The sequence below is a fragment of the Sarcophilus harrisii genome, chromosome 1 (assembly GCF_902635505.1).
Source record: "Sarcophilus harrisii chromosome 1, mSarHar1.11, whole genome shotgun sequence".
NCBI lineage: Eukaryota > Metazoa > Chordata > Mammalia > Dasyuromorphia > Dasyuridae > Sarcophilus > Sarcophilus harrisii.
In genome coordinates, this window is record NC_045426.1 from 133,565,842 (window position 1) to 133,586,046 (window position 20,205).

A 20,205-nucleotide genomic window follows, 5' to 3' on the forward strand; every position below is an offset into this window, starting at 1 on the left:
GGAAAGCTTCTGTACTCACTAGTGTGCTGGTACCTTCATTCCCAGGGCATTCCTTATTAGCAGAGGTTCCCTCAATCATCCCCAACTCAGACACCCAGCTCCCCATACTGTCCCAGATTCCTTACCTGCCAAATCTGATTTCCTTCTCTCAGTCTTCATCTTTCTCCTCTATTTGGTATATTTGGTATTATTGATTACCTTATCCTCCTATATATGTCTCTTCTGAGTTTTTCTAATGCTACAGTGTTCTGTTCTTTTTCTCTCTCCCTATGCCCTTCCTATTTCTTTATTTGAGAAGTCTTATCTGATTCAAATGAAACTTGTTAGGGATTTTTTTAATAGACCTATGATTTCACTACTTTAAAAAACTCCATGTGATGTAGATTAGCATTATTAGTATATTATTAGATTATTAGTTCTTAAAACTTCTTACGAGCGTCATGGAATATTGGAGCACTGAAAGGTTATCTAACTTTTTCAGTACCATTTAGTCAGTAGATATTAAATCAGAACTTGTATTTGGGTCGTCCTTATTCTTAAGTCAGCTCATTAACTGCTACTCACTATTGAAGAAAAACTTCTTATAATTTACATATATAAAATATTACACAAATGTTTCAAAAGAATGAACAGATTTCAATCAAAATTTTTTGAAATGGAGAGTGATTAGTAAAGTATCATGCAATTATAAATTTAGAAGTTATATAAAAAATCTTCACCATCTACCCTTCTAGATGAATTTCTTTTCTCCTTTTCCCTGCTTAGCTAATAAGCAATACAAGAAACAAAAAGGACATACATCCTGAGAAACAAGGGAACTATAAGAATTTTTATAAAATGAATAATAATTACAATTTATTGCTACCTTCCGGTATTGTGTATGGAGCACTGCTGAATCACAATAAGATTATAATTGTGACTCAACAATTTATTTGTGATTTAATGACTTGGATAACAAGGTTAATGATTCCTGCAGTGCCTTCTTTGCCACTTACTCTTGCTTCCTAACTGCAAACAATAAAACTAATTTATCAAAAAGCATGTGGCCTTTGAAAAGACAAGAATCCTCAGATATACCTCCTATTCTGAGCCCTAAGGACATATTAAAGGCCTCTGTTCAATGAGCAGAAAAGGCAAACAAAAAATTCTCTTATTTTTAAAAATAATGAGAGATAAATCACTTAAAGGAATACATTAAAATACAAAATATACAACCCCATGTGGTTTTCTTGTTTGATATGAGTGAATCTTTAATCAATAACTAAGTGGACAGAACTTCTTTACTTTTCTACTTTTTTCCCCAACTTGTTAAAACTTTGTATAAGACAAAAGGAAAGGAAGTCAACAAGGTCTTGTACTCTTAGTGACCTAATGTTATTGTCTGAATCATTATCATTTATTGAATACTTGGTGAATGTCTACTATGTATAAACTGCTGTCAGAGACCATGAATAAACTTAAAATAGAAATTAATAAAATATTGAACTTCTTACTCCCAAGATTTCACAGTATTTAGATAAAGCCAATTTTCCATTTGTGGGGAAGCAAGAACCCCTTAGCTCTTTATTAGTTTCCTAGTGCCACGATTTACAAGTAATTTTTGTTTTTCATATCCATTTAATTGTACCTGACATAGACCAGACTGTTTGCTAAATGTGTATATAACCTGGGCCGAGGCAGCTGAAAATGAATTATTTCTCTGAAAGCAGCCTAAAATAGTAGCTATTTCAAGGCTACAAACTTTAACGATTACATCTGCACCCAGGGCAAGAGTAAATGAGTATCACTTCACTATTCAATTTGGAATCACACATTCATAAGAGTTAGAAAAAGAATCCTAAAGATCACCTAATCCATTCAATCTTAATTATGTACCCAGAATTCATGCACTATGCTCTGGCTGGTTTGCAAGATATAAAAAGACTCAAGAAAAGGGGTTTGTTTATCCTTTGAAGGACTAATTAACTCAATAAAGTGCCATTCTGTTCTGTGGTCATCTATTGCACTGCATCTCTCCTCCCCTTCCCGTGGTTATTTCCACAAATCCAGACATATCATCAGTCAGGAAGAAGGAACTGGTGAGTAGAAAGCAATGTTTGAGGACAGAGTCATAACCATTAAAGTAACAAGGACATAAAATGCATGCAGATGGTGGGCCCACAGCTCCATCTTCATGCACAAGTAGTTGAGGCACTTGCAGAATAAGTTGAAATTATTTGTAACATGAATAACATCAAAGCCCAGAGTTGTTTTGCAGCCTCTAAGCCTAAATGGCTTCTTGGCTGTCAACGAGGTTGTCCATTAGTGGCTTTTGTGATTCACACAGAATCAGGCACCACTGGGACTATACTTTTACTCTCATTGCTAAATTAATTTAAAAGTTCAGCAGTAGAAATCTTCTTATATCCTATGACTTTTGGTTCTACTTTCAATCTGTATCAGAACAGCTTGAATGTTTCTAGATTCTACACATCATTCCACAAGGATGAAAATGAACATCGAGTAACCTGGAAATCAGCCAGATTTTTGCTTCTGCTACTAAATAATGTCTCTCAGGAAATAACTCAGTTCCCAACCTGGATGAAAATGGAATTTTCTGTCTCTGAGTAGGGGGAGGGTGTTTTTAAAGTACAAATTAAGTATTAATTAATTAGATTTTCAGAATGGAATCAAGTACTAGAGCACCTAGACAATACACAAATTGGATCACGCAGCAGTAGGATTAAAGATTCTGAGCTAAAAGTTACTTTCTGCCCAAGTGAATTCCCAAAGTCATTAAATGACTGAAAGAAAAATATTTTAATGAGGAAGAGAGGCAATTCACATGTGCTAACTATGAAAAACTTATATTTTATTGGTTTAATCTCTAGGAAAGCCCCAAAATAAAACATCACAATAGGAATGATAGATAAACTGTAAACAAAAGGTGGAAATTAATTGCTTTAATACACACAGATATTTACTCCCATATAGTAATATTCATTTTCATAGAAAATGGAATTACTGCAGTTTGTTGGAGGAAAAAAAATAGTCTTCCTCCCCTATTTTTTTTCTGATCCCTCAGATGAGGTAGGGGATTAAGAGGAGCAAATAGAATACACAGAGCTAAAAATAAATTGCTCAGGAGCCAACACCTTCTATCACTCTGATCCCTTTTTTCCTTTCATATCCTCTTTCTGGACCTCACCTTGACTGCAGAGTTCCAAATAGTACAATTATGGAATTATTGCAATTACATCTGCATCTCTGACAGCTATATTTAATTTTGCATATGGAGTTAGTAACTGAAAGAACATTATTTAAAAATACCACCAAATTGCTGGGGTTATTTTTCTTTCCTCAGCTAAGGGGGTAAAAGGGAATAATGCAGCAACCATTAAAATATATATATATCATGGGCTCATTTGGGGTTTCAAATGAAGTTAATACCTAATCTGGGTAAGGTATTTAAATAACTTGCTCCTTATTTATATATACCTAAGATTTACTCTCAGACTCAATTTATCAATTTAACCAGCTTAAAGTTCTCCCACATGGAGAGAACAGTCTCTAAGGATTCTGTAGCATTCTTCCAGGGCAGTTTTTATAGCCACAGAAGCTGGAGTAAATGATTGTGCATATTTAATTGCTCATGTAAAATATAACTGATAACAAACCCAAACTGAACCGTTTCCTGCCAGTCACAATTCTTTTCCTCCCTCTAAATATAAATATTCCCCAGGCAACTTTTGCTTTATTAGGAGTCTGGAGATGATGTGTTTCTTTTGAAGTGAAAAAATAATTCAATGCATTGAGCAGGGGTCTTTAAATTTTTTTGTTAAGAATCTCAGAATTAGGTTTGCTAAAGATTGCAATTGGTCTGGATGAAGGGGGAGGGAAACTGTGTTCCCTTTAAGATTATCACTCTGAAACTGGGTTCCCTTTTGATCTGTAATCCCTTTTGGAGTCTCTCCCCCCTCCCCCCAGATAAGTTATCTTTTGGGAATGCTAGACCCTTTGATTCAATTAGAAATCTTAATCAAAAAGCATCCCTTTGAAGTGTTGTTAATTCCAATAGGAAATCTGGGCTGGATACCGATAAGCATCTAGGCTAATCTTTCATGAGCACCTTCCTGCTCCCCATCTCACTCACTCTTGCCTCCGTTTCTTACCTTGGTTCGGCTGGTCTAGAGTGAGCTCTCACTGGGTTTTGCAGTAACAAGACTGGGACTTGTGAAAGGAGTAGGAGAAACAAAAAAAGCTAACCATCCCAGGAAGCAAGGCCTTATCTAGGGCTTGGCTTCCTTTTCAACCTGAAGCCTCAAGACTACTTTTAAAAGGCAGTTTCTGAACTTACTCTCTGCAGAAGGTCCAGAGCAGCTTGCTAGGATTATGTCCACCCAGAAGGCATTCTCTTCTCAGTGTCAGCCTCCATTTCCCTAATAGGACTTTCCCACTAAAGAAGTCAGTCTCTTAGCAAAACTGGCTTCTTATCTTCACTGAGGGAAAAAAAAAAGATCGAGTTTCATAATTTCTATCCTAGCCACTTGTCCTTGAAGTATGCACACAGTCCTCTTGAGATTCTTAAAGGGTTTTGAGTACACAATAATACAAATAGGTGTATGGTTTTCTTTCATCTATTCTATAGGGAAAGACAGAGGTTAGATGGGTGATTTTTGCTAATTAATAATTCATGTTCACAAATTTTTTCATGAAGTACCTGTGTGCTGACCATGACTGCCATTAACCTCATCACTTACTGCTATACCTGGAAAGTTAAACAAACAGGGGAAAAAAACAGTAACCACAAAAGGAATTATGACCTCTGGTTCTAGTAAATTAGTTCAAGTACATATTAATAAATATTGCAAAGTAAAGGAAAATGGTCCAGTTCTTGATGAGCCAGAGAACTCTGGGGAATTCAAGGATAATGGTCCAAAAGTAGTTCAAAAGAGAAATGGGAATTATTAGAGCAGGGTTTATGACCTGCACAGCAAAAATAATGGGGGATATAAAAATTGGAATGGACTGCATCACCAAAGAAACAGAAGAAAGAACAATAGGTTGGGAAGCAAAGGATAATCTAGAAGAAAAGGAGTTTTAAAAGCCATCAACCTTATTCCCTCATTTTACAGATGAGGAAATTAAGTGACTAATTAAGGTCACACATAGCGTGAATATCAGAGGCAAGATTTGAACCCAAGTTCTCTGACTCCAGAACCATTCTACCATGCTAACTTGTCTAAGAATGCATGTTCCTTTCCAAGTATATGCAATATATGAAATGTTTAAAAGATGTAACTGACAGGCCTGGTGCAACAGATCAGGTATTACTGGGGGGCAGGATTAAGAGAATGAGTAATTAAGGCTGACACATTGTGAGCATGACTGGGAGTATGCTGGCACCCTCAGACACTCTTTATGTTCTCTCAGATTTGACATACAACATAAATGCTGGCATAGTTGCACTCTCTAGTCTGCCAGGTACGTAGAGTTAGCTTTGGATTAGCTGAGAAGAGTTGTGAAATTCAAATGCAGAATTAATTCTAGTGCACCACATACTCCTCTAATCATAGCAGGAGCACCTTCCTGCTCCCATAGCTACCTGTCCTCTCACTCACTCAAGCTTGTCTCTGTTTCTCACCTTGGTTCAGGTGGTCTAGAGTGAGCTCTCACTGGGGTTTGCAGTAACAACATTGGTAGTTGTGAAAGGAGGAGGAGAGACAAAAAAAAAAAAAAAAAAAAAAAGCTAAGCATCCCAGGAAGCAAGGCCCCAGCATTCGTCACAGACACCAACTGATTTCCTTACCACTTAGAACCCTATTTTGCTCCTTCTGCAAAGCATGAAATAAAATTACTAAATATTTGCATCTAGATTTCTTTTAAAATATAAATTAAAGTCAAAACCAGGTATTTTACTTTATTCCTTTGTGTATCCAAAGACAATTTTATCACCCATCTAACTTCTGTCTTTCTCTATAAAATAGACAAAAGAAAACCATACACCTATTTGTATTATTGTGTACTCAAAACCCTTTAAGAATCTCAAGAGGACTGTGTGCTTACTTCAAGGACAAGTGGCTAGGATAAAAATTATGAAACTCGATCTTTTTTTTTTCCCCTCAGTGAGCAAGGAAACAAGAAACACTGGTCAGAAGTAGCAGATGATGGAATGGGAAGCAAATCACTCCCTAGGGCATCAGAAAAGAAAAAACAACATGGTAGTGCTAGCCCTTACATAGTGTTTTAAGGTTTGCAAAGTACTTTCCAGACATTATCTCATTTGATCCCCTTAATAACCCTATGAGGGAGGTGATGTCAAATATCCTCAAGATTTCCAGGAATCTCCTAGATTATTCCATTCCTCAAAAGGTCACAATGGAGAAAAAGCCAGGGAGCAATGTATGATATTTTTTGGGAGGCAGCTGAGTATCACGGTACATAGGGGGCTGGACCTGAAGTCAGGAAAACATGAATTCAAAACTGGCTTCAGACACTTACTAGCTTTGTGAAGCTGGGCAAGTCACTTAGCCTGTTTAATCTCAGTTTCCTCCTCTGCAAAATAGGGATAATAATAGCTCCTATCTCCCAAGGTTATAAAGATCAAATGAGATCATACTTGCAAAGGACAGCACAGTGCCATGTAATTAGTATCACACAAATGTTAGTTACTTGAAGAAAGACCAAAAAAAGATGATTAGTTTTAAAACATAACCTATGTGATAGTCCATGCAAGGGAGTACACGGAAAGCCTTTAGGCATAAAGCACCCATGGTAGATTCATGAGGGTGATACAGGTAAGAATTACACAGAGTAGGCACAGAAGGATAGCTTCTGATCTGCATTTACAGAAGGAACATCAATATTTATAAGATTACTTATTTCAACAGGAATAACATCTAAAGTAATTCTTTAAATTTCCACCCATAATCTGCTGCTAAAAGGGTTAAACCCTCAGTTACCTAGAAACTTCAATGATCTAATAAAGATTTCTTTCCCAAGGATTTTGGATTAACAAACAACCTCTGAATGAGTATTCATTTCAAATTCCAAAAGAATGCTAATTTACAATTTTTATCATTTGCAAGGTAACACATTATCTTTATATAGCAGAGAAACACATCAGTTTGAAGAAAAGTCATTTAAACCTTTCAGCTCAAGCTTTCAATTTTTTTAATCTAAATGTTACACGGCTTGCCCTGATAGTGTTATATCAAAATGAAAACAAAGAGAATGGTCCTTAGATTACTATCAGTGAGGAGCTAGTAACTCTTTTTAAGTCTGTTGCTTAAAAGGCTCCACGAAATGTGATTTGGTCATTACAAAAAGATTTATGGCAGCTGGATAGTTCTGCATTTTTAAGACATCATCAGTAGTCTGTTTTTCAAACATTGATTGAGCCCATGTTCTCTGAAGAATCGAACAAGAACAGGCAGATCTGGATGTACCAGCATGACCAATTGAGATTGGTCAGTAAAGTAAACAACATCCAAAAAAAAGAGGTTCTGGGGAGTTGTGTTCTTTTGGTGTTCTAATAAAGACTTTTACCACTTAAGTGGCTATTAATCCAGGGATCCCTGGAGTCATAATAGCTATATTTGTGGACACACACACACACACACACACACACACAGAGAGAAAGAGAGAGAAGAGAGAGAGGATAGAAGAGAGAGGAGAGGAGTAGAGAGAAGAGAGAAGAGAGAGAGAGAGAGAAAGAGAGAGAGAACCAAAACTCCCAAGAGTTTAAGATTAAGAGCTATAAGAGTTTGTAGAGGTTACCTAGTCTGACCCCTTCATTTTACAGAGAAGGAAACTGAGTTCTGGGCAAGTCACCTTTGTGGGTCTTAGTGTCCCCTTTTGCAAATTTAGAAAGTTTCCCAAGAGAGCCCTTTCTGCTCCAAATTCACAAGCCTACCTGATAATCATTTTAAAAGAGATTTCATTTTACACATACCAGACTGGTTAAAATGACGTAAGGAGAAAGTTAACAAATGTTGGAAGGGATGTGAAAAAATTGGGACACTAAAAATTCATTGTTGGTAGAATTGTGAAATGATCCTACCATTCTAAGAACAGTCTAAAATTATGCCCAAAAAGTAATTAAACTATCCTTTGACCTCAGCAATATCACCACTAAGTCTATTTCCAAAGATGATTAGGGAAAAAAAGAAAAAGGGCTTATAATGTTCTAAAAACATTTATAGCTGCTCTCTTTGTATTGGCAAAGAAATAGAAATTGCAGGCATGCCCATAAATTGTGGAATAACCGAACACACTGTGGAATATGATTATGATGGAATACTACCATGCTATAAGAAATGATGATTTCAATAATCTTAGAAATACATGGAAAGATCTGCATGAAAGAATGAGGAGTGAAATGAGCAGAATGAAAGAAACATTACATAGAGTGACAGCAATATTATGTTGAGAATAACTGAATGAACAAGTTATTTTAACTATTATAAATACTCAAATTAACTACTAGACATATAAACACTATCTGCATCCAGAGAAAGACCATATAAGTAGGTGTATAAAATAATTTACATATATGTGTATAGACACATACACTTTTCTATATAATGGAGACCATCTATAGGGGAGGGGTGAGAGAGGGAAGAAAAAAAGAAAAAAATTACATGATATTTAAAAAGAATAGAAGATTATACATAATAGATTTGCCATTTCATGAGCAATCATCTTTTTTAACTTATTCTATATTATGGAAATATTAGTTTTATTCAATAAATTAAAAAAGAAAATACATTTTAAAAAATACATCTTTGTAGATTAGTCCTTTGTTATAAATAAAATTCTTACCTCTGCTTTTATTATGGGGGTGATTTTCCAATCTATGTTCCATCTTACTTAGATCCTCAATGGGATTTAAGAAGGGGGAAAGCATCTCATTAACTACCTATTTGCAAGAATTATTAGCTTGCTTTTCAAAAAGGAAACATAAAACAATAAAAAGTTAAGTAAATTGCACAGGAATAAATGGATTCAACTTCTGATGAAAGGTAATTGAATTCCCAGGAAAGAAAAGCCATTTACTCTTATTTTTAGACACAATGGCAACAAATTTGGTTATCAGGCTTCCTAGTCCACAGAAGATTAAAAACATACATTCAAAATAGAGGATGGAATAAGGAAGGCATATCAGTCTTAAACAAAGAAATAAATAACTTGACTATGATAACAAGTGAGAAAACAGAAAAAGTATAAAAAGCTATAGCTTTTTAAAAATCACAAATGTCTAGAAACATTTAGAATAGTGACAAGCAGACCAACACATTGATTCTCTGAAGACATTACTATATTACAAAATGACACAATAATTAATAATCCTGATAAATCAAGAAATAGTTAAATAATATTATTAGTTTAACTTTGCATCCTTTAGTTCTTAGTACAATGCTTTCCACATAGTGATTTTGTTCTAGATGATGCATACAAAAATTATATTTATTTTACTCTAATATAGCCCAAAAACATAAAGCTAAGAGATAGCATAAAAAAGCTATTATGGTAACAGGTATGTTTAAAACACAAATCTAGAAGACAATGATTCCAAAATATCTACAAGCAAAGCCATAAAAAATAGATGCAGTTTGGACACAAGTCCAATCAGAATTTCTGAAAGAGTTAAAGCAAGAGTTTAAAAAAAAAAAAAAGAGCAAAACCATTTTAAAATCAATTAAGAATGGTAGATGCAAAAAAGAAATAAGAAATGAGAACTATGGAATACACATATAAAAAGAAAATTAATAGCTTGAAATAAAAGGTTCCAAAAACAACAATGAAATAATCTTACTTAAGAAAACAAGTCCCTGAAATTTATAATGGACCAAACAGAAGCTAATAACTACTTGAGACATCAGGAACACCAAAACAAAAGGCTGAAAAAAATAGAAATGAATATGAGTTATCTCATTGTAAAAAAGAACTGATCTAAAAATAAAACAGAGAATTTAAAAAATTATTGGGCTACCAAAGCTATGACCAAAAATTAAAAAAAAACATAAAAATTGACATATTTCAATAAATCACAAAAGAAAACTGATCTCTTAGAATCAAAGGACAAAGTAGAAATAGGATTCATTTGTCATTTTACGAAAGAAACTCCAAAATGAAAACTTTTAGGATTATTATAGGTGAAAACCAGAGTTCCCAAATCAAAGATAAAATTCTGTTTCCAGAAAGAAGCAACACAAATACTGAGGAGACCCAGTCAGGATCATACCCCATTTAGAAATCACTACTATTAAGGAGAAGAAAGCTTGGAATATGATGTTCCAGAAGGCAAAAGATATGAATTTGCAATCAAGAATGACTTACTCAGCAAAAACTGAGTATAATCCTCCAGAGAATATATAAATGCAAAGTAAATACAGTATACATGATACTCAGGATTCAAAGATTCAGAATCAGACAGCACTAATAAGAAAGAAGATCACAAAGGACCTTGTCAATCAAGAGGTACTAAAGCTATGCGCTGAACAAAAATGGGGATTGTAGGAGATGGGAATCAGAAAGGAAGACACTCCAGATGTATATGAGAATCTATGCAAAATTAGGGAGCTTTTAAAAGAAGATGCTATTTTCAATTACATTCACATTTGTACTTCAAATATTGATCTTTAATCTGTCAACATGGAAAGAGAAATTCCCTAGTTTTGGAGATTTTTAAAACAATATTTCTTCATCATAAGTTCCTAGGAAAACAAACTATTATCTGGGTATTAAAAAGGGAGCATAGTATATGAGTCAATAAGAGTGATAGACTTGAAATCAGGAAGATTTGGGTTCAAATTTGGACAGATATCCACAGACAACTCATTTAACGTCCATATTCTCATATATAAAAGAAGATATTATCTGTCCTATATCACTGACATGTTGTGAAACTCAATAAGATAATATATGTAAACTACTTTGCAAACTTAAAAATGCTGTATGCAACTGTTACCATTAATTAATAACTATCATTCTAAAACATAAATATGTAATTGATAATTATTATTGATAAATTAATACATGTATGTTCCTTTATACAGAATGTGAAAGAAGTAAAGTTTTGGTCTATGGAAAGTACCAAAGTCAATTTTTATCAAATGTTTTCCTCAAGATTCATTTGCTTTTAGCTACAGGGCATCTTCGTCATTCCTCTGAATGGTTTATTTGATGTTAAATCATATCAGCAGTCCCAGTATTTATGATATTACCATTAATGAGTTTCCTGGAGGTCTCATCCATCATTGTTAATGCTTCCCCTTTCTCTAAGTAAGCTGTTTAATGGCAAGAGGCTGTTTCATCTATACAAAACAATCATTAGCCAGAGGGATTATATTTATAGCAAATATTAAAATTTTCCCCTCTCTTTTGAGAAAAAAAAAGAGGAATTTACTCAACTGAATAGTAAAATTACAAAGCATTTCAAAACTAGCCCACTCTGGGATGGATATCTGTATTTATGTTTGTTGTTATTTTTTCAGTCATGTCTGACTCTTTGTGACCTCATTGGAGTTTTCTTGGCAAAGCTATTGAAGTAGTTTGCCATTTTCTTCTACAGTTCATTTTTTAGATAAGGGAACTGGGGCAAACAGGGTTAATGATTTGTCCAAGGCACGAAATCTAGTGCCTGAAATCAGATTTAAATTCAGGAAAATGAGTCCTCCTGAGTGCAAGCCTGTACTCTAATTCAATATACCACTGTATCTATAGCTTTATCTAGTTTTACCATCTGTAGATATTTATATCTAATTATACATGGGTGTTTGTGTGTATATATATGTATAGATAATAACTAAATATATACATCTAAATACCAGATCATATATATATATAAACACACACATATATACATACACTTAAAAATAGATTTTATATATGTGTAGATAAGCATGTGTGTTTGCATGTATGTATTGTGTTGTATTCTGAAGCTTCTATGAGGAATATGTCCTCCCGAGTTTTACCTCATTTTCATGAAAGTTAACTCGTCAGAACTATTCAGAGATTTGCATCAGAAAATGTCAACTTTCAGTTTCTGGCCTGAGTTTTGTGAAAAGATCAGCAAACATATTCTATGTTTCATTACTAAATTCATTCTAAATTTCATTACTAATTCATTCATTACTAAAAAGTAAATAGAAAAGGCAGCTATGAAAATCAAAATTGCACAATGTGGTCCCTCCAAGCTCCATCAAGGGGAGAGGCAAATACTTGATCAGTCTAGAGTTTCTTGTCCTCTTCTTGTTTATACCAATGAAGAATCAAGACAAGGTATAATGATGTAAAACAGTCTTATCTGCTCCCTATGAATGCTGCTGCTGTCTTTTCTTTTTTTCTGCACCATCTTTTCTCTTATTCCTGGTTTGCTAGTCTCACCTGAGCTCTTCAAAAGCATGGTGCCATTAAGAGCTTAATCACTTAGGTAATAAGAACAATAGTGTACTCTTCATTTATACAGGTTAGCATATATCAAATGAGTTCTTTGGTTGATTAGGAATGAATAAAAATGGAGATCCTTTAACCTCAAAGAGAAGGTTTAAGGTATATAGGGAGAATTAGAGGATTTCTTCCCATCTTTTGTACTGATGCAGAAATGTCACCCACATAAGCATTCATATTTCTATGGGTTTTATTATCTGCATTATAATTTCAATCAAATAATTGCAGTTTTATCAACTTCACAGGTTTGTTGTACGGATCTCTGATTCCTTTGCTGCTTTTACTGGAAATCTTTTTTGTTCCCTCGATAAAGCTATAATGTATATGTAAAAAGAATTAATAGGCTTAGAATTTAGCTCTAGCCTTTAAACATTATCACTATTTATAATAAAAAACAGGATCTTCCCAAAATGGAAAACTTATAAAATAAACACAATACATTCACTGGGAATGAATTATAAAATTAAGCATTAGTTTTCAACATAATGTTTTTCTGACAGTCAAAAATAGTGGTATTTTTGGATAACCAAATATAGAATCCAAGTACAGAACAATAATAGCTTATGTTCCCAACTACATCCTAAATTCTTAAATCACTAATAGAAAGATAAAAAAAAATCTATAAACATTTTTCAAATTAATTCTAGGGATTGGGCAGTTTGGCTCTGCTCTGAGGAACTTTGCAGATGCTAATTGTGCCCTGACCACTAAATGGAACAAAGAAACTAAGATCCATATCAGTGGGTCAATCCAGTATTCTCTGTTTGGCAGAGCCTGTGTTGGGTCAGACTATATTTATCCATGACTCTTCCCACTCTTACCCAGGTGAGCTGAGAAATAAAAAGACCTGGACAGATCACTCTGACAACAAGCAACCAGAAATAGGCTACCTCATTTTCCCCAGGAGCTCTATGCAGAGAGACCAAGAGCTGGAGTGTGAAAAGGTGACAAGTTCCACAGCAGTGGAGAAAACAGCTAAAGAATACTCTTCAGCTGGGGGAAAGATCATTACTCAAAAGGCCTATGTCTCTTTATCAATAACTTGTTGTACAAAGAATATTCACAATAAATGATGCCCATTTCAAACTCATAAAGACATAGGGTGGAAGAAGATCACCTGTACAGAATCAAAGAGAGAACATGTTCAAGAATTATACAGGATTAGAAGGGCATGAATAGGTTGTGACCTGAACTACTGGAGGGTAAAAGCGATATGAATGAAAGCCCAGAACAACAGAAATATAGGATGAATTAAATATTATAATACATCTATGACTTTGTCAATATATTTTCTCAAACAATCCAAAGTGCAATCCCACCCAGGTCTACCTGTGTATGACACATGATCAATCTATCTTTTATTTTTAATCATATATTTATCTGCTATTGGACTAACATATGGCATATGTAAGAACACTGCTCTTACATCCATTTTGAAATGACCTTTAACAAACCATCAAGGTACAAAATATATATAACAATTCCAATTTACTTTTTTTTCCCTTCCTCCTCCACACACACTTTAAGCAGAGTAGATCAGAGGTGAAAGACATATGGCCCATGGGCTTTATATGGCTCACAACATTACCAAGTGTAGCTCCAATATAATTGAGACTCACTCAAAATATATTAAAATGCAGTAAAACATAGATAATAATACTTTTAAAACTAAGTCAATATGTAGCTTGTAGGGATCTATATGTATGGATTAATGGTGCCCATTTCTGAGTTCAATGCCACTGGAGCAGATGAGAAGACAGAAACATCAATTTATTCCATACAAAAAAAATTAAATTCAATTAGTATTTCCAGAGCAAGGAAACACTGCTTAATGGGCTGAGTGCTAGACATCAGGAAGCTTTGGTTCAGATACTACCTATGACACAGGCTGGTTTTATGATCCTCTTAGTGACCTAGGCAACGGTCTTAAAGTTTTAGTCATATAGCAGAGGCCAATCTGTATTGACAGAGGGAGTATGCTTATTAAGGGGTTATTACCCAATCCACCCAAATATATTTGACAATATATTTACTTAACAGTAAAATATATATTTACTGAATTTCCATGGCCGCTAAGCATGGTAGAAAGCATATGGCAGTTGGATAGTAAAATAAAGTGCTGGGCTTGGAGTCAGAAAGACAAAAGTTCAATTCTAGCTTTAGAAACAACTCATAGAGAGACCTTGGACAAGTCCCTTCACTCAGTTTTTTCTGGTGTAAAATGGAGATAATAATCCTACCTATTTCCCAAGTTGTTGTGAGAATCTAATAAGATGACAATTGTGAAGAGCTTACCATAGTGCCTGGCACAGAGTAAATGCCCTATAAATGTTATCTATTAGTATTAAGCAGTAATTCTATGAGTATACATTCCCTCACAATATTTGACTGTCTTGAAAACTTATATATACCCTGTAATGAATATGCTTGTACTTTGTGGCACGTCATAATTTAAATGTTCTTTTTGTTAAAATGGTTGCAATGAGGTAGTTCTCTGTAAGCAATTCCTCCTGCCCCCACATCTAGAGGGAACAGGGGTTCAGCTTTTCCTCAATAGTGTCCCCAAAAGATCAGTGGACTCCATGCACATAGTATGTTGCCCAACACAGTTCTGATAACCTAGTTCTTTGAAATACACATACACAAGCTGAAAGAACAGTGGGATACTAGCAGATCTCCATACTTCAGGAATACTTTGTTTCATCCCTTTCTATGTAGCATACCAAGCAAGTAGCGTTCATGACTGCTGTGCTCACGTACACTCGGTATTTCCAACAGGCTGCTACAACATAGTATACTCTCAGTAAACAGCTGCTATAGCTGATCACACACATCTGTTTCCCTTTCACATGCAATCACCCACAGCAGCTGTTTACCAAAAATAGGCAATGAGAAGAAGGGAATAGTCATGTATTTTGGAACAATTCTGAATGTAGATTCAAGGGACTGGCAACAGAAATAATATTTGATTGGGACTATGGTACTCTGTGACTACCCTAAGGCTTGTCCTGACTCCCCAATCCCATCACAGTAAGTATGGAACAAGAAAAGACCTATTTAATCTAGCTTTCCCACTATCTATGCTCAAGGCAAAACCATTCAAACAAACAATAAAACAACAAAAAGCCAACAAAGTGCATTTGCATCTATACCTGAATACTAAAAAGCTGCTGAAGATCAGGATGAATGGTACCCCAAATGCCCACTCTACCTGCCTTGAAGGCTTAAGGTAATGAAGATAACTGAGCAGGACAACAAATAGACAAATTGGAGATATACACAACACAGAAAGTTATTAAACCCAATGAAACATGAAGGCAAATGAAACACAGTGTAATAAGGATGAACTCTAAGCTTGACTGCCAGCTCCTGCAATAAAAAAAAAAAAAGTTTCTGAGTTTTATAGCTCTTTTGACCAAGTGGATGACTTAGTGAGGATGACTAAGAAGGATATTTTTTAGTTTTCTGCATAATAAGCAAAGATAAGGGTTTTATTTTCAGATTCAATTTAATTGAATACCCAACATTTCTATAGTGATTTAAGGTTTTAGAGAAAGCACCTTGCATGTACTGCTTCATTTCACCTCAGATTAATTTCTAAAATATATGTTGTCAATTCAGGTTACATATTTTGTACCAAATACTGCTAAAATAGCCAATATAGGTCAATGTAATTTATTTTTTAAAAGTTCTTACTGATATTTTCCATTTTTCATATCTTCATAGTTTTCCCAAACTGGTATAATTTCAATATCATTTCCCCAGTGCCCTGTTTCATGTCTCTTATTACATATCCATCAGAAACTTGAAGTTCACCTGTACTAAATTCAAAACTGACAAGATGAGCTTATCTCCTTCTGAACTTACCCTCCTTCCTTTCCTACCTATAGTTCTTATATCTGTTCTGTTGAGAATATCACCATTCTGGTCACTAAGATTTCAAAAATCTAAGTTATCTTTGATTCTCACCTTTCCCTTATTCATCAGGCAATCATTTGCAAAGTTTTGAACTTGTGTCTTGCCCTTTTTCCCCACTCACACTGACATCTCTTGTTCAGACACTCATCACCTCTGTCTTGGACTATTATAGTAGACTTCTAATTGCTTTCCCTACCTCCAGTGTTGTACTTCAATGCAAGTAATGAAAAGAAACGAGCATATAGCTCCTACTCTATATCAGACACTGCTTGTTATAAATATTATCTCATTTTATACAAAGACAGGAATGAGGCAGTCCATCATCTGTTTTTTTTAGGCTGTCTAACTGGTTCATTTAATAGATTACAGACTTAAAACTAGAAAGCACCAACTAGTTCAACCCCTTCTTTGATCAAAAAATTGAAATTCAAACTTGCCTGTCACCACATTAAGTATCATGGAAAGCACATGAAGCAACTCTTTAGTAAATTCACCTGGAATTTCTTTAGGCCTCTAATAATCGCTAGTATTTTTATGCCTGGAAAAATATAAATGTTTCATTACTGATAAAAAAAACACTAATGTTAATATAATCCATAACATCTTGAAGAGTATCATTTATGTATTTTTGAAAGCTCTAACATGGAAGCATCCAATAAAAATTTCTTTTAACTGAAAGGTAATAATTTTAGGAGTTAATAAGATTCTTTTCTTGAAATAAAAAAAAGAACTTTTCAGGAAGAAACATACTCAATCCATCTTTTGCTCAAAAAAAGAAATATGGAAAAATAAACCATAAGAAAGTAGCCAACATACTATTTAAGTCATAAAAAGCTAGTTTCAATTCTATATAGATTCAGAGGCAGAAAAACACAAGCAAACAATCAAAATATGTTTTTGTTGTGCACAATATAATGACTATAAATACATATTTGTCTTTTTTTGGCCAGTTTCACAACCAGAAAGCTATTACTATCAGCAAAAGCAATATCTTTATATGTAAGGAAGGACAGGGTCTAGGTTAATAACATGAAACTTACTACAGCTGATGTCACTATTTCCAAAAGCTGTTTAAGAGGCTTTGCCTCAAAGAATACTTCACCCAATCTTAAAAAAAAAACAAAGAAGAAGAAGAAGAAGCCATCAATGAACTTTCTAAAAAAAAAATGTGGAAAATAGGCAAAGGAATCCAAACAATTCCTTTCATAACACAAATATAATGCTAATAACCAAATCAGGAAGAGTCAAAATTGAGAAAAGAAAATTACAAATCTAGTTCCCTAATGAAGATTGATATAAAAAAATTTTATTAATAAAATACTGACAAGGAAATTACAGCAATATATCATCACAACAATCATATACTATGACCAGGTGGAATTTATATAAAAAACGAAGGGCTACTTCAATATTAAGAAATCTATCAACATAACTGGTCATATCAGTTACTATACTAACAGAAATCATATGATAATCTCAATGGATCGAGAAAAGTCTTTACAAAATATAATATACATTTCCAATACTAGTAAGCATAGGAATAGAGTTTTCCTTAAAATAAGTAATATTTACCTAAAGTCATTATAAAGTATTATCTATAACTGAGAGAGGCTAGAAACCTTTGAAATGAGATCAGGGTGAAGCAAGGATGTCCATTATCATTCTATTATTTGATATTGTACTAGAAATGTTAGCTACAGCAGTTAAAGAAGAAAAAGAAATTGAAGAAATTAGAAAAGGCAATGAGGAAACAAACTCATTCATTGTAGATAATACATTACTTCACTTAGAAAATCCTAGAGAGTCAACTACAAAAACGCTTGAAATAATTAAAACTTTAGCAAAGTTGCAAAATACCAAGACAAACCCAGAAACAATATGAGCACAATTACAACATACTTTTCACACAAATGAAGTCAGATCTAAAAATTGGAAAAATATTAATTGCTCATGGGTAGATCAAAATAATAAAAAATACAATTCCATCTAAATAAATCTATTATTCTGTGCCATAACAAACTACCAAAAATTATTTGAGAGAGCTAGAAAAAAACAAAACAAAATTTATCTGGAAGGACCAAAAGGTCAAGGACTTCAAGGGAATCAATTTTAAAAATGTGAAGAAAGCTCTTTTTGTGATGCCCAAGAATTGTAAATCAAGAGAATGCCTATCAATTGGGGAATGGTTAAACAAGTAGTGATATATGATTGTGACAGAATATTATTGTGCTACAAGAAATGACAGGATGAATTCAGAGAAACCTAGAAAGACTTAAAAGAATTGATGAAAAATAAAGTGAACAGAACCAGAAAAATGTTACACATGGTAAGAGCAATATAGTATAATTTAGAACTGCAAATAACTTGAAAATGAAAAGTATAAAAAAGTCTAGAAAATTGTTTTAATATGTAATTGGGAAAAATAAAACATTACTACAAGAGGATTGACCTTGATTGTAGGACATTAATAAATAGAAGCAGTTTACAATTCAGAAGTAATTGAATTTCACAATTTTCTGTATTTCATTGCAAAAAATCTTTCATCAAATAATTAAAATCATGTTTCTGTACAACAAAAGTTTATCAGGAACTAACTATGTGCAAGGTACTTTGCTAGGCATTGGAATACAAAGAAAAAAAAATGCAACAGAATATTCTCTTCAGGAGATATAAATTCTACTGACCAAAAGTTTTAATTAAAGTAATTAATGTTATCCATTAGAAGTGTAGACAATATTAATTGCTACTTGTTCCTACTGTGGGGAATAGATAAGGTGAAGAACTTACAGGAATGTATGAATTCTTTTTCTGTATTTTATTATTTCTATGTTTCCCCTATGACCTGTATAATATGTGCAGGCTGATATCTACTTGAGCCTTGGCCAGTTAGAAACATCTTTACTTAACTTGAGCTGATGACATTTATTGGTATTTGACATTTATTGATATTTAGTCTATTAGCTGGACCACTGTCTGCTTGATTAAGCCTGAAGGCCTGACTTTCTGTTTCCTTGAAATCAGGAGATTTCCGGGGAAACAGAAACCTTCCATTCCAATCTCCCCAAATAGCAACAACCAATTAGATGCCTCCCCCTCCCCTTCTCAATGCTCTCTTACTTGTGATGTAATTTCTTGTATAAAAGCTATGTATCTTTACTACTTCTTTAGCCCTCCTACTGCGAGCTTTCTCTTTCTTATCTTGCGATGGGACGGCTCATCCTCTGGAGGTTTTCAATAAACAACTTTTCTGCCTTCTACTGAGTAATCTCTGAGTAGTCATTTTGGGTAAGGGTCTTCTACATCCCTCACACTACCATCCCTGAATCTGTTATGACATTCATATATGTATGTACTGAGCCACACAATGCTCAAGCTCAATATTAAAAAAACAACTTGATTCTGACCGCAAGAAAACACAAAACTTTAGGGTAAAATATGGACTACCTACGTACATTATAGAGATTCACAAAAGATTCTGAAAATGTAGAAGAAGCCTCTAACTCAATGGATTGGGTGAGATTCTTTGATGGAGGTTCTTTGAAAATACAAAGATAACAATCCCATGAAATGAGAAGGTGCAGATAGATTGTGAACCACAGAAGTACTAATATTGATGAGCTGGAAGGAACCCCTAAAGACAACATAGTGAGCTACTTCATTTTACTGTTGAGGAATCTGAAGGCCTAGAGAGAATTGTGACTTGCATAGATTCACAAATATATTCTATTAAGTAGCAGACCCACAATTTAAAATTAAATCTTCTGATCTTTTGACTCAAAATCTAGCAAATCTTTCCATGAGAGCAAATATAAATCTATTAAACTGTGGAACCGACTATTCTGATGTAAGTATAGT

General features: G+C 34.0%; 1 protein-coding gene across 1 annotated transcript in view; it reads right to left on the reverse strand.

The window, feature by feature from the left end:
• Positions 1–20,205, reverse strand: part of OXCT1 (3-oxoacid CoA-transferase 1) — a 180,542-nt gene that overhangs the window by 57,184 nt on the left and 103,153 nt on the right. The window lies entirely within an intron of this gene.